This window comes from Pristiophorus japonicus, chromosome 20, assembly GCF_044704955.1.
Source record: "Pristiophorus japonicus isolate sPriJap1 chromosome 20, sPriJap1.hap1, whole genome shotgun sequence".
Classification (NCBI taxonomy): Eukaryota; Metazoa; Chordata; class Chondrichthyes; family Pristiophoridae; genus Pristiophorus; species Pristiophorus japonicus.
In genome coordinates this window covers 77,180,346-77,195,731 of record NC_091996.1, presented here as the reverse complement: position 1 = coordinate 77,195,731, position 15,386 = coordinate 77,180,346, and the positions used below count along the sequence as shown (strand labels likewise).

Below are 15,386 nucleotides of genomic sequence, written 5' to 3'. Positions count from 1 at the left end.
GGAGAGGCCGTTCACCTGCCCGGTGTGTGATAAGGGATTCACTGGGTCATCCCACCTTGTAACTCACCAGCGACTTCACACTGGGGAGAGACCGTTCATCTGCTCTAAGTGTGGGAGGGGGTTCATTCAGTCATCCAACCTGCTGAAACACCAGCGAGTTCACACTGGTGATAGGCCGTTCACCTGCTCTGTGTGTGGGAAGGGATTCACTCAGTTATCCACCCTACTGACACACCAGCGAGTTCACACTGGGAAGAGGCTGTTCACCTGCTCTGCGTATGGGAAGGGATTCACTCAGTCATCCAAGCTGCTGACACACCAGCAAGTTCACAAGTGGCTGCAGGGGTTGGAATCTGTTGTTATTGCTGCTGTTAATCACATCCCGACTGAACCATGTTCATTCTGATAGTTGGGGTTTGTTTCTGCTGATGTTAATAACCCTATAACTGGGCTGGACTTTAATATTCTGGATATATTACTGATTGTGTTCTCAGGGCTGCAGTGTTCATTTAACAAACGCTGTTTGTTATCTTTCCCCTTAATTCACCGACTCTCAACAGAAATTCAGTTTGAAATAAAATTATGAACTTTTACTTTAATCCTAAACTGATCTATGGTACAAAATCTACAACAGTGTCAAAGTTTCCACTGAATAAAATCTCCAAATCGAAAGAGCTTGCTGATAATTTTTACTGACTTGCACATTACACAGAGTGGCCCCTCCATTATCCACCAGAAAGAAGGGGAATGGGAATTGGTGGGGAATCCGTGTCCCCAAATGTTGCCCCTCCGTCTGGTGTAGCAATCCCCTCGGCATGGGAATGGAGACAAGTCCAGACCAAAACTGTGCGCAGTACTCCAAGTGTGGTCTTACTAACGCCCTGTACAGGTGTAGCAGGACTTACCTACTTTTATACTCCATCCCCCTTGCAATAAAGGCCAGCATTCCATTTGCCTTCCTGATTACTTGCTGTACCTGCATGCTAACTTTTTGAGTTTCATGTTCAAGGAGCTCCAGATCCCTCTGTACTACAGCATTTTATAATCGTCCCCTTTTAAATAATAATTTGCTTTTTTATTTTTCGTACCATTGTCGATAACCTGACATTTTCTCACATTATAGTCCATCTGCCAGATTTTTGCCCACTCACTGAGCCTATCCATATCCCTTTGGAGATTCTTTGTGTCCTCCTCACAACTTGCTTTCCCTATCTTTGTATCATCAGAAGATTTGTCTGTGTTACACTCAGTCCCTTCATCCAAGTCATTAATATAAATGGGGCATTGGAACCGGTTCTGGGGGAGGTGGGACCAGTACAAACCGGACGGTCTGCACCTGGGCAGGACTGGAACCGATGTCTTAGGGGGAGTGTTTGCTAGTGCTGTTGGGGAGGAGTTAAACTAATATGGCAGGGGGATGGGAACCAATGCAGGGAGACAGAGGGAAACAAAAAGGAGACAAAAGCAAAAGACAGAAAGGAGATGAGGAAAAGTGGAGGGCAGAGAAACCCAAGGCAAAGAACAAAAAGGGCCACTGTACAGCAAAATTCTAAAAGGACAAAGGGTGTTAAAAAAGCAAGCCTGAAGGCTTTGTGTCTTAATGCAAGGAGTATCCGCAATAAGGTGGATGAATTAACTCTGCAAATAGATGTTAACAAATATGATGTGATTGGGATTACGGAGACGTGGCTCCAGGATGATCAGGGCTGGGAACTCAACATCCAAGGGTATTCAACATTCAGGAAGGATAGAATAAAAGGAAAAGGAGGTGGGGTAGCATTGCTGGTTAAAGAGGAGATTAATGCAATAGTTAGGAAAGACATTAGCTTGGATGATGTGGAATCTATATGGGTAGAGCTGCAGAACACTAAAGGGCAAAAAACGTTAGTGGGAGTTGTGTACAGACCTCCAAACAGTAGTAGTGATGTTGGGGAGGGCATCAAACAGGAAATTAGGAGTGCATGCAATAAAGGTGCAGCAGTTATAATGGGTGACTTTAATATGCACATAGATTGGGCTAGCCAAACTGGAAGCAATACGGTGGAGGAGGATTTCCTGGAGTGCATAAGGGATGGTTTTCTCGACCAATATGTCGAGGAACCAACTAGGGGGGAGGCCATCTTAGACTGGGTGTTGTGTAATGAGAGAGGATTAATTAACAATCTCATTGTGCGAGGCCCCTTGGGGAAGAGTGACCATAATATGGTGGAATTCTACATTAGGATGGAGAATGAAACAGTTAATTCAGAGACCATGGTCCAGAACTTAAAGAAGGGTAACTTTGAAGGTATGAGGCGTGAACTGGCTAAGATAGATTGGCGAATGATACTTAAGGGGTTGACTGTGGATGGGCAATGGCAGACATTTAGAGACCGCATGGATGAATTACAACAATTGTACATTCCTGTCTGCCGTAAAAATAAAAAAGGGAAGGTGGCTCAACCGTGGCTATCTAGGGAAATCAGGGATAGTATTAAAGCCAAGGAAGTGGCATACAAATTGGCCAGAAATAGCAGCGAACCTGGGGACTGGGAGAAATTTAGAACTCAGCAGAGGAGGACAAAGGGTTTGATTAGGGCAGGGAAAATGGAGTACGAGAAGAAGCTTGCAGGGAACATTAAGGCGGATTGCAAAAGTTTCTATAGATATGTAAAGAGAAAAAGATTAGTAAAGACAAACGTAGGTCCCCTGCAGTCAGAATCAGGGGAAGTCATAACGGGGAACAAAGAAATGGCAGACCAATTGAACAATTACTTTGGTTCAGTATTCACTAAGGAGGACACAAACAACTTTGCGGATATAAAAAGGGTCAGAGGGTCTAGTAAGGAGGAGGAACTGAGGGAAATCTTTATTAGTCGGGAAATTGTGTTGGGGAAATTGATGGGATTGAAGGCCGATAAATCCCCAGGGCCTGATGGACTGCATCCCCGAGTACTTAAGGAGGTGGCCTTGGAAATAGCGGATGCATTGACAGTCATTTTCCAACATTCCATTGACTCTGGATCAGTTCCTATCGAGTGGAGGGTAGCCAATGTAACCCCACTTTTTAAAAAAGGAGGGAGAGAGAAAGCAGGGAATTATAGACCGGTCAGCCTGACATCGGTAGTGGGTAAAATGATGGAATCAATTATTAAGGATGTCATAGCAGCGCATTTGGAAAATGGTGACATGATAGGTCCAAGTCAGCATAGATTTGTGAAAGGGAGATCATGCTTGACAAATCTTCTGGAATTTTTTGAGGATGTTTCCAGTAAAGTGGACAAAGGAGAACCAGTTGATGTGGTATATTTGGACTTTCAGAATGCTTTCGACAAGGTCCCACACAAGAGATTAATGTGCAAAGTTAAAGCACATGGGATTGGGGGTAGTGTGCTGACGTGGATTGAGAACTGGTTGTCAGACAGGAAGCAAAGAGTAGGAGTAAATGGGTACTTTTCAGAATGGCAGGCAGTGATTAGTGGGGTACCGCAAGGTTCTGTGCTAGGGCCCCAGCTGTTTACATTGTACATTAATGATTTAGACGAGGGGATTAAATGCAGTATCTCCAAATTTGCGGATGACACTAAGTTGGGTGGCAGTGTGAGCTGCGAGGAGGATGCTATGAGGCTGCAGAGTGACTTGGATAGGTTAGGTGAGTGGGCAAATGCATGGCAGATGAAGTATAATGTGGATAAATGTGAGGTTATCCACTTTGGTGGTAAAAACAGAGAGACAGACTATTATCTGAATGGTGACAGATTAGGAAAAGGGGAGGTGCAACGAGACCTGGGTGTCATGGTACATCAGTCATTGAAGGTTGTCATGCAGGTACAGCAGGCGGTTAAGAAAGCAAATGGCATGTTGGCCTTCATAGCGAGGGGATTTGAGTACAGGGGCAGGGAGGTGTTGCTACAGTTGTACAGGGCCTTGGTGAGGCCACACCTGGATTATTGTGTACAGTTTTGGTCTCCTAACTTGAGGAAGGACATTCTTGCTATTGAGGGAGTGCAGCGAAGATTCACCAGACTGATTCCCGGGATGGTGGGACTGACCTATCAAGAGAGACTGGATCAACTGGGCTTGTATTCACTGGAGTTCAGAAGAGTGAGAGAGGACCTCATAGAAACGTTTAAAATTCTGACGGGTTTGGACAGGTTGGATGCAGGAAGAATGTTCCCAATGTTGGGGAAGTCCAGAACCAGGGGTCACAGTCTTAGGATAAGGGGTAAGCCATTTAGGACCGAGATGAGGAGAAACTTCTTCACCCAGAGAGTGGTGAACCTGTGGAATTCTCTACCACAGAAAGTAGTTGAGGCCAATTCACTAAATATATTCAAAAGGGAGTTAGATGAAGTCCTTACTACTCGGGGGATCAGGGGGTATGGCGTGAAAGCAGGAAGGGGGTACTGAAGTTTCATGTTCAGCCATGAACTCATTGAATGGCGGTGCAGGCTAGAAGGGCTGAATGGCCTGCTCCTGCACCTATTTTCTATGTTTCTATGTTTCTAAATGGTAAATAGTTGAGGCCCCAGCACTGATCCCTGCGGCAACCCACTTGTTGCAGTTTGCCAACCTGAAAATGACCCATTCTGTTAGTTTGCCAATCCTCTATCCATGCTGATATATTACCCCCAACCCGTGAGCTTTTAGCTTGTGCAATAATCTTTTGTGTGGCACCTCATCGAATGTTTTCTGGAAATCCAAATATACAACATCAACTGGTTCTCCTTTATCCACTCTGCTCATTAGATCCTCAAACAATTTCAGCAAATTTGTCAGACATGATTTCCCTTTCATAAAACCAAGCTGCCTGACTGCAATATGATTTTCCAAATGTCCTGCTACTACTTCCATAATGATGAACTCCAGTATTTTCCCAATGACATGGTAGGCTAACTGGTCTATAGTTTCCTGCTCTATGTCTCCCTCCCTACTTGAGTAAGGGTGCTACATTTGCAGTTTTCCAGTCCACTGGGACCTCTCCAGGATTCAGGGAATTTAGGTAGATTACAAGCAATACATCCACTATCTCCGCAGCCACTTCTTTTAATACCCAAGGATGCATGCCATCATGTTCAGGGGACTTGTCCACCTTTAGTCCCATTAGTTTGATTAGTACTTTATCTCCAGTGATAGTGACTGTTTTAAGTCATCCCCTTCCCCCACCTCCTCTGAAATAGCTCCTTGATTATCAACTATTGGGATATGTTTATTGTCCTCTACCGTGAAGACCGATACAAAATATTTGTTCAAAATCTCTGCCATTTCCGTGTTTCCCATTATTAAATCTCCAGTCTCATCCTCTGAGGGACCAATGTTTGCTTTAGCTACTCGTTTCCTTTTTTATGCCGGTAGAAGCTCTTACTGTCTGTTTTTATATTTCTTGCTAGTTTGCTCTCATATGCTATCTTCTCTGTCTTTATCATTTTTTAGTTGTCCTTTGCTGGTTTTTAAACATTTCCCAATCCTCTGACCTTCCACTGTCCTTTGCAACATTATATGCCTTTTTTCCAATTTGATACCATCCTTTACTTCCATGACGATACTTGTTGTACACATGGTTGACCAGACCACGAGAAGCGTGGTTGCTGCACAACGACAGGTTTCATCTGTTTAAACAGAAACAACTACACTGTGTTATTTCCTGAAATAATTCCCGCCGTCCGACCTGAATGAATCCAAGTCACTACCAAATGCTGCAATGTTTGCTCCACTCCACAGGGTTCCATCTGTTTAAAGCCACAACACAAAGGTCCTGTTTCCTCCTGGAGTTTGAGAGAAATCGGCTTTAACAATGGAGCAGAGTTGCAGCCAATGAGGGAGATCCGGGCTCAGCCCCGCCCACTGGGGGGCCGCAAGTCCCACCGCTCGCAAACTCTGATTGGTTGGAGGACCAACCGCCAGCCCCGTCCTCCAGCCCCGCCCCCGCTCTCCCTAATGATCGGGAGCTGCCATCAATCAGCCGGGCAGTGTGAGCTGAGCATGCACGGTGGGTGAGGCAGTGGGTGAGAGATGGGCAGAGGGAGGGAGCAGATTAATAAAGGACGCGCTTATTGTACGGCAAAAATGGCCGCCATGTTCCATCCTTTGCTATGATTGGTCCCCTTGGAGGATAAGCCACACCCTGAAGTTTCACTGGAATGTGTAACTGGAACCGCCCATCCCAAGATCTCACTGACTTTGCAAATTGTTACTCGATCCACTTTCACTTCCTGAAGCAACAGAGGACAGAGCTCCCTAGAAGACAGCAAGTGCCTTACCCCAGTCCCAGTGCTTCCTCCCCTAGCCAAAATGCCTTACTCCAGTCCCAGTGCTTCCTCCCCCAGCCAAAGTGCCTTACCCCAGTCCCAGTGCTTCCTCCCCCAGTCCTGTTTCTCGGCACCACCTGCATGGAATGATTCGGGCCGCGAGGTGTTGGGGCTTGACAGGGGGCGGGGCTTGTCGGTCATAAAAGTGCAGAACAAATAGTTCCATGAGTTAATAAACCCCGGGGGGACACGGCTTCACACAGCCCGAGTACGTGCCAGGCCCGAGAGACAACACCCCGCACCATCCGCTTCACACTCACCTGGGCTCAGCCCCAGGCCCCGAATCACAGCCCGCAGGCCCCGTGTTTGCCCCCGCCCCGGTTCCAGGCCCGGTCAGTGAGCGCCCGGGGGAGTGGGCTCAGCGGCCGCCATAAGAACATAAGAAATAGGAGGAAGAGTAGGCCATACAGACCCTCGAGCCTGCTCCGTCATTTAATACGATCATGGCTGATCCGATCATGGACTCAGGTCCACTTCCCTGCCCGCTCCCAGTAACCTCTTATTCCCTTGCTCAAAAATCTGTCTATCTCGGTCTTAAATTTATTCAAGAAGCCAATGCCTCTGAGGCAGCGAATTCCACAGATTTACAACACTCTGAGAGAAGAAATTCCTCCTCATCTTAGTTTTAAATGGACGGCCCTTTATTCTAAGATTATGCCCTCTAGTTCTGGACTTTAAAAAACAATGCTTGGAATGAATGATTTGGAATCATGTGTTACCTTCCACGACAGATTGCTCGATGGGGAAGAGAAAGAACCTCCTGCAAATACATTGCAGATATCTTTTGTATTGTTTAATCATAAAGACTGGACAGAGGTTTTTATGAAAATAATATTGACGAGCTAAATAGATAGGAGTTGCTGCTCAATTATTCGGGAAGGGAAATGTAATCCATATAACCTAAGTTTGAGCTGTGGAGGGAAGACCTCTCACAGAGCGCTGCTATTTTTCCTTTTGTTTTTTTTCTTGCAGAAGCAAGTGGAAGTGAGGACGCAGGATGAAATATCGCAGCCAGCAAGGTCCAGGTGAACGAGGGAAGGCCAGTGTGCCTAGAATGCTGGGGAAACATCACTGACCTACATTCTTCCCGGTTAAGCAACGCCTCGATTTCAAAATTTTCATTCATTGTTTTCAGATCCCTCCATGGCCTCGCCCCTCCCTATCTCTGTAATCTCCTCCAGCCCAACAACCCCTGAGATATCAGCTGTCCTCTAATTCTGCCTTCTTGAGCATCCCTGATGATAATCGCTCAAAATTCTGTTGCCTCGGCCTCAAGCTCTGAAACTTGCTCCCTGAACCTTTCCGCCTCTCATTCCTCCTTTAAGACGCTCCTTAAAACCTTTGTCTTTGACCAAGCTGTTTGTCACCTGTCCCAATAGCTGATTATGTGACTTGGTGTCAAGTTCTTGTCTTTTAATACTTTGTGAAATTCCTTGGGACGTTTTACACATTAAAGACGTTATATAAATAAATGTTTTTGTTGTTGGTGATTCCCTTGATTTGGTATTACATAGAATATACAGCACAGAAACAGGCCATTCGGCCCAACTGGTCCATGTTGGGGTTTAAACTCCACACGACCCTCCTCCCACCCTGTTACCATATCCTCCTATTCCTCTATAGTGAGGAATTCCACAGTCACTGGTTGCCTTCCAGTGCCCATCCAAAGGGCCAATGTGTGAGGGAATGCAGTGATTGTTGGCAGCCTAGTCAGCCGTGGGGGCATCACAGTCCAAAATACACCCCCTTTGCAGACTTGGCCTTTGCTGTTGGGGTGAGTGGACAGTGATCAGTTGCAGGAGCCCAGGACACTGAGGTTAACTGCAGTCTCCCCAACTGCAGCCCAGGCTGGGATCAGCTGACAACCCCCTCAGTGAGCAGCTGGAATGTGTAACCTCTCCTGGTCTGCACTGGGAAGCAAGGGAGGTCAAGGGTCAGCACAGTGTCATCAACCTTGACCCCCAGCCTCCCTCACTCAGGAGAACCAAGTTGCGTTGACGTCATGACGAGGGCACTTTTCATGGCGTCATCACGTTCCAGCGCGCGTCTCAATCGGACGCCCGCCCACTGTTCCCGCGATCTCGCTCCCCATTGGCCGGAATCTTCTGTCAATCAGGCCGTGGGCCCGGGTCACGTGTCCCTCGAGCGCGCGCCCAACGGTCGGAGGTGGAGCGAAGATTCCGGAGCGGGGAGGAGGAGGAAACGGCGGCGGGGCGCAGGGCAGCCCTGGAACTGGCGGGGAGGCTTTTTAAACACCTCAGGAGTAGGCCTCAGGCCCCGAACAAGAACCTGCGGTTCCGGCGTTTGCCCCGAACGGGGCCTCCGGGGGACAGCTACGGGGCTTTTCCCGGTGACAGGCCCGGGGGCAACGGCCGCCATCTTGGGGCAGGATCTGCTGAGGGGCGATGAGGTCACGGGGCTGCAGGACGCTGATTGGTTGGTGAGTCGGACAGGCTTTGTCCCTCTGTGGGCTGACAAACTGTCAATTGCTGCAATCACAACTTGTATTTATATAGCGCCTTTAACGGAGCAACACGTCACAAGGGTTTCACAGCAGCGTTACAGACACAACACATACATTTAACACCCAGACACAAAAGGAGCAATGAAGGCAGGTGACCAAAAGCTTGTTTAAAGAGGCGGATTTTAAGGAGCGTATTAGAGAGGAAAGAGAGGGAGAGTTTTAGGGAGGGAGTTCCCGAGCTTGGGGCCCAGGCAGCTGAGGGCACGGCCACCGCTGGTGGAGCGATTATAATCAGGGATGGTCGAGAGGGCAGAATTTGAGGAGCCATACGGCCCCTCTAGTCTGCTCCGCCATTTAATATGATCATGGCTGATCTGATCATGGACTCAGCTCCACTTCCCTGCCCGCTCCATTTAACCCTTTATTGCTCAAAAATCTGTCCATCTCTGCCTTAAATATATTCAATGACCCAACCTCCACAGCTCTCTGGGGCAGAGAATTCCACAGATTTACAACCCTCAGAGAAGAAATTTCTCCTCATCTGAGTTTTAAATGGGTGGCCCCTTATTCTAAGACTATGTCACCTAGTTTTACTTTCCCCATGAGTGGAAACATCTCTGTATCCACCTCATCAAGCCCCCTCATTATCTTATGTTTCAATAAGATCACCTCTCATTCTTCTGAACTCCAATGTGTTTAGGCCCAACCTACTCAACCTATCCTCATAAGTCAACCCCCTTATCTTCAGAATCAACCTGGTGAACCTTCTCTGAACAACCACCAATGCAAGTATTTCCTTCCTTAAATACGGAGACCAAAACTGTAGGCAGTACTCCAGGTGTGGCCTCGCCAATACCCCGTACAGTTGTAGCAGGACTTCTCTGCTTTTATACTCCCCCTTGCAATTAAGGCCAACATTCCATTTGCCTTCCTGATTACTTGCTGTACCTGCATACTTATTGTACAGCTGAAAAAGAGTGATTTTTAAACAAGGATGAGAATTTTGAAATCGAGGCGTTGTTTAACCAGGAGCCAGTGTAGGTCAGCGAGCACGGGGGTGATCGTGATTTGATGTGAGTTAGGACACGGATTGCCGAGTTTTGGATGACCTCAAGTTTACGTAGTGTAGAATGTGGGAGGCCAGCCAGGAGTGAGTTGGCGTAGTCAAGTCTAGAGGTTACAAAGGCATGGATGAGGGTTTCAGCAGTAGATGAGCTGAGGCAGGGGCGGAGGCAGGCAATGTTAGAGGTGCAAAAAGGCAGTTGCTGGTGGTGACTGCGGAATGAACCAGGGTATCGCGGAGGGAGCAGTCACTTCGGAATGCTGGGAGGGGAAGATGTGATTGGTGGTGGGATCATGCTGGAGGTGGTGGATATAGAAACATAGAAAATAGGTGCAAGAGTAGTCCATTCGGCCCTTCGAGCCTGCACTGCCATTCAATGAGTTCATAGCTGGACATGCAACTTCAGTACCCCATTCCTGCTTTCTCGCCATAACCCTTGATCCCCCTAGTCGTAAGGACTACATCTAACTCCTTTTAGAATATATTTAGTGAATTGGCCTCAACAACTTTCTGTGGTAGAGAATTCCACAGGTTCACAATTCTCTGGGTGAGGATGTTTCTCCTCATCTCGGTCCAAAATGGCTTACCCCTTATCCTTAGACTGTGACTCCTGATTCTATCCTTCCTGAATGTTGAATACCCTTGGATGTTGAGTTCCCAGCCTTGATCATCATGGAGCCACGTCTCTGTAATCCCAATCACATCATATCTGTTAACATCTATTTGCACAGTTAATTCATCCACCTTATTACGGATCCTCCTTGCATTAAGACACAAAGCCTTCAGGCTTGTTTTTTTAACACCCTTTGTCCTTTTAGAATTATGATGTAGTGTGGCCCTATTTGTTTCTTGCCTTTGTTTACTTGGCCTCCCACTATTGCTTTTTACCTTTCTACCATCTGTTTCTGACTCCATACTACTTCGCCCGGTCTTGCTGCATAGGTTCCCATCCCCCTGCCATATTAGTTTAAACACTCCCGAACTGCATTAGCAAATGTTACCCCCAGGACATCAGTTCCAGTCCTGCCCAAATGCAAACCGTCCCTTTTGTACAGGTCCCACTTCCCCCAGAACTGGTTCCAATGTCCCAGGAATTTGAATCCCTCCCTCTTGCACCACTGCTCAAGCCACGTATTTATTCTAACTATCCTGCTCCCTCTACTCTGATTAGCACGTGGCACTGGTAGCAATCCAGAGATTACTACATTTGAGGTCCTACCTTTTAATTTAATTCCTGGTTAACTGATGGTGCAGGATGATCCATTGAACGAGGAGGCAGGTGGGGTGAAAGGTGAGGACAAGGGGAACCCTATCGTCACTCTGAAAGGGAGGGGAAGGGGTGAGAGCAGAAGTGTGGGACATAGAATGGACACTGTCGAGGGCCATGTTAACCATGGCGGAGGGGAATCCTCGGATGAGGAAAAAGGAAGACATTTCAGAGGCACTAGTGGGGAAGGTGGCATCGTCAGAACAGATCTGACAGAGACGGAGAAACTGGGAGAATGGAATGGAATCCTTACAGGGTGCGGGATGGTCGGAAGTGTAGTCCCCGGTCACTGTGGGAGTCACTGGGCTTATAGTGAATGTTTGTCAATAGTCTATCCTCAGAAATGGAGACACAGAAGTTGAGGAAGGGAAGAGTCAGAGATGGACCATGTGAAGGTGAGGGAAGGGTGGACATTGGATCCAAAGTGAATGATATTTTCTAGTTTAGGGCGGAAGCAGGAGACGGCACCGAGGAAGAACCGGAGCCCCTCAGGCCATCCTGGTGGGGGTTGGAAGTGTAGAGGGTTTGGACATCCATAGTGAAAAGGAGATGGTCGGGGCCAGGAAACTGTTAAAGTGGCGGACGGCATCGGAAGAGTTGCAGATGTAGGTGGGAAGAGACTGGACAAGGGGAGAAAAAATAGCATCAAGATGGGAATAAATAAGTTTTGTGGGGCAAGAACAGGCTGAAATGCCTGTTTGTGGATCTTGGGAAGGAGGGAGAAGCGGGCTGTGCGGGGAGAGGGATCTATGAGATTGGTGGCTGTGGAGGGAAGATCTCCAGAGGAGATGAGGTCAATGATGTTCGGTGATGGGGTCATGGTCTAGGAGGAGGTAGGGTGACTTTAATATGCACATAGATTGGGTCAGCCAAACTGGAAGCAATACGGTGGAGGAGGATTTCCTGGAGTGCATAAGGGATGGTTTTCTAGACCAATATGTCGAGGAACCAACTAGGGGGGAGGCCATCTTAGACTGGGTGTTGTGTAATGAGAGAGGATTAATTAGCAATCTCATTGTGCGAGGCCCCTTGGGGAAGAGTGACCATAATATGGTGGAATTCTGCATTAGGATGGAGAATGAAACAGTTAATTCAGAGACCATGGTCCAGAACTTAAAGAAGGGTAACTTTGAAGGTATGAGGCATGAATTGGCTAAGATAGATTGGCTAATGATACTTAGGGGGTTGACTGTGGATGGGCAATGGCAGACATTTAGAGACCGCATGGATGAATTACAACAATTGTACATTCCTGTCTGGCGTAAAAATAAAAAAGGGAAGGTGGCTCAACCGTGGCTATCAAGAGAAATCAGGGATAGTATTAAAGCCAAGGAAATGGCATACAAATTGGCCAGAAATAGCAGCGAACCTGGGGACTGGGAGAAATTTAGAACTCAGCAGAGGAGGACAAAGGGTTTGATTAGGGCAGGGAAAATGGAGTACGAGAAGAAGCTTGCAGGGAACATTAAGGCGGATTGCAAAAGTTTCTATAGGTATGTAAAGAGAAAAAGGTTAGTAAAGACAAACGTAGGTCCCCTGCAGTCAGAATCAGGGGAAGTCATAACGGGGAACAAAGAAATGGCAGACCAATTGAACAAGTACTTTGGTTCAGTATTCACTAAGGAGGACACAAACAACCTTCCGGATATAAAAGTGGTCAGAGGGTCTAGTAAGGAGGAGGAACTGAGGGAAATCTTTATTAGTCGGGAAATTGTGTTGGGGAAATTGATGGGATTGAAGGCCGATAAATCCCCAGGGCCTGATGGACTGCATCCCAGAGTACTTAAGGAGGTGGCCTTGGAAATAGCGGATGCATTGACAGTCATTTTCCAACATTCCATTGACTCTGGATCAGTTCCTATCGAGTGGAGGGTAGCCAATGTAACCCCACTTTTTAAAAAAGGAGGGAGAGAGAAAGCAGGGAATTATAGACCGGTCAGCCTGACCTCAGTAGTGGGTAAAATGATGGAATCAATTATTAAGGATGTCATAGCAGCGCATTTGGAAAATGGTGACATGATAGGTCCAAGTCAGCATGGATTTGTGAAAGGGAGATCATGCTTGACAAATCTTCTGGAATTTTTTGAGGATGTTTCCAATAAAGTGGACAAAGGAGTACCAGTTGATGTGGTATATTTGGACTTTCAGAAGGCTTTCGACAAGGTCCCACACAGGAGATTAATGTGCAAAGTTAAAGCACATGGGATTGGGGGTAGTGTGCTGACGTGGATTGAGAACTGGTTGTCAGACAGGAAGCAAAGAGTAGGAGTAAATGGGTACTTTTCGGAATGGCAGGCAGTGACTAGTGGGGTACCGCAGGGTTCTGTGCTGGAGCCCCAGTTGTTTACATTGTACATTAATGATTTAGACGAGGGGATTAATTGTAGTATCTCCAAATTTGCGGATGACACTAAGTTGGGTGGCAGTGTGAGCTGCGAGGAGGATGCTATGAGGCTGCAGAGTGACTTGGATGGGTTAGGTGAGTGGGCAAATGCGTGGCAGATGAAGTATAATGTGGATAAATGTGAGGTTATCCACTTTGGTGGTAAAAACAGAGAGACAGACTATTATCTGAATGGTGACAGATTAGGAAAAGGGAAGGTGCAACGAGACCTGGGTGTCATGGTACATCAGTCATTGAAGGTTGTCATGCAGGTACAGCAGGCGGTTAAGAAAGCAAAAGGCATGTTGGCCTTCATAGCGAGGGGATTTGAGTACAGGGGCAGGGAGGTGTTGCTACAGTTGTACAGGGCCTTGGTGAGGCCACACCTGGAGTATTGTGTACAGTTTTGGTCTCCTAACTTGAGGAAGGACATTCTTGCTATTGAGGGAGTGCAGCGAAGATTCACCAGACTGATTCCCGGGATGGTGGGACTGACCTATCAAGAAAGACTGGATCAACTGGGCTTGTATTCACTGGAGTTCAGAAGAGTGAGAGGGGACCTCATAGAAACGTTTAAAATTCTGACGGGTTTGGACAGGTTGGATGCAGGAAGAATGTTCCCAATGTTGGGGAAGTCCAGAACCAGGGGTCACAGTCTAAGGATAAGGAGTAAGCCATTTAGGACCGAGATAAGGAGAAACTTCTTCACCCAGAGAGTGGTGAACCTGTGGAATTCTCTACCACAGAAAGTTGTTGAGGCCAATTCACTAAATATATTCAAAAGGGAGTTAGATGAAGTCCTTACTACTCGGGGGATCAAGGGGTATGGCGTGAAAGCAGGAAGGGGGTACTGAAGTTGAATGTTCAGCCATGAACTCATTGAATGGCGGTGCAGGCTAGAAGGGCTGAATGGCCTGCTCCTGCACCTATTTTCTATGTTTCTATGTATCAGAGAGTTGGCGATCAGCCTCTGCAAGGTAGAAGTAGGTCCGTCAAATAACAACAGCGTCACTCTTGTCAGCAGGTTTAATGACAATGTAGGGGTTGGAGCTGAGTGAGCGGAGTGCTGCAAGTTCAGAGGGAGAGAGGTTGGAGGGAGTGAGGGGAGCAGTGAGATGGCCAATGTCCCGTCGGCAGTTTGCAATGTAAATATAGAGAGGGCAAGAGGCCAGAGGGAGGGGTCCAGGTAGAGTGAGAATTCTGAAAACGGGAGAAAGGGTTAGCTGTGCAAGGGGATGACTCCTGGCCGAAGAAGTGGGCATCGCATCATCATCATCATAGGCAGTCCCTCGAAGCGAGGATGACTTGCTTCCACGCCAAAAAGGGATGAGTTCATAGGTGTTTCAATGAAGGACCTAATATTCCAGATCCTGAACTACATCTTGAAGGGTGGAAGATGCCTGTGATTGGATTTTTTAAAAAACGTGTGGGAGCCGTTGCACACCAGCCACCACACTGGCTTGACAGAGCTAGGTCTTGATCCAGTGGCAAGGGTTACCCAAGACTAATTGGAGACCTGATTTGCTGCACAGACCGAGCGCGCACACATATCGCAGTGTGGGCTGGCCCGTGCTGCCCCTGGGCCCTCAACCTCTTCTGGGCCTCAGATTCATGCCACTCCTGGCCCCCTCTCCTGGCCGAAGAAGTGGGCCTGGAGGCGAAGGCGGAGGAAAAAGAGCTCAGCATCGTGTCGAGCTCGAAATTAATTGAGGTGGGGGCATAAAGGGATGGAGCTCAGGCCTTTGCTGAGGACTGATCGTTCGTGCTCAGAGACGGGAAGGTCAGAGGAGATAGTGAAAACACGGCAGGGGGTGAGATTGGAAGAAGGGATGGGATCAGAGGGAAGTGAAGGGGAAGAAGGTTCCGAAGAGCCGTTGGTGTCCAAGAGTTGTAGAAGAAAGGTGGTTAGATAGACGTGGCAG

General features: G+C 47.5%; 1 protein-coding gene and 1 long non-coding RNA gene across 2 annotated transcripts in view; both read left to right on the top strand.

Annotated features, from left to right (window-relative positions):
- LOC139232625 (uncharacterized) overlaps positions 1 to 7,503 on the top strand; it is a 973,018-nt gene extending 965,515 nt beyond the window's left edge. Inside the window, exon 3 of the long non-coding RNA XR_011588055.1 lies at positions 7,260 to 7,503. This is a non-coding gene — a long non-coding RNA (uncharacterized lncRNA). The remainder of the gene's footprint in view (positions 1 to 7,259) is intronic.
- A 928-nt stretch (positions 7,504 to 8,431) lies between these two features.
- The window catches only part of LOC139232971 (zinc finger protein ZFP2-like), a 28,342-nt gene continuing 21,387 nt past the window's right edge, over positions 8,432 to 15,386 (top strand). Inside the window, exon 1 of the mRNA XM_070863470.1 lies at positions 8,432 to 8,727. The gene's annotated coding sequence lies outside the window, so the exon portion shown is untranslated. The remainder of the gene's footprint in view (positions 8,728 to 15,386) is intronic.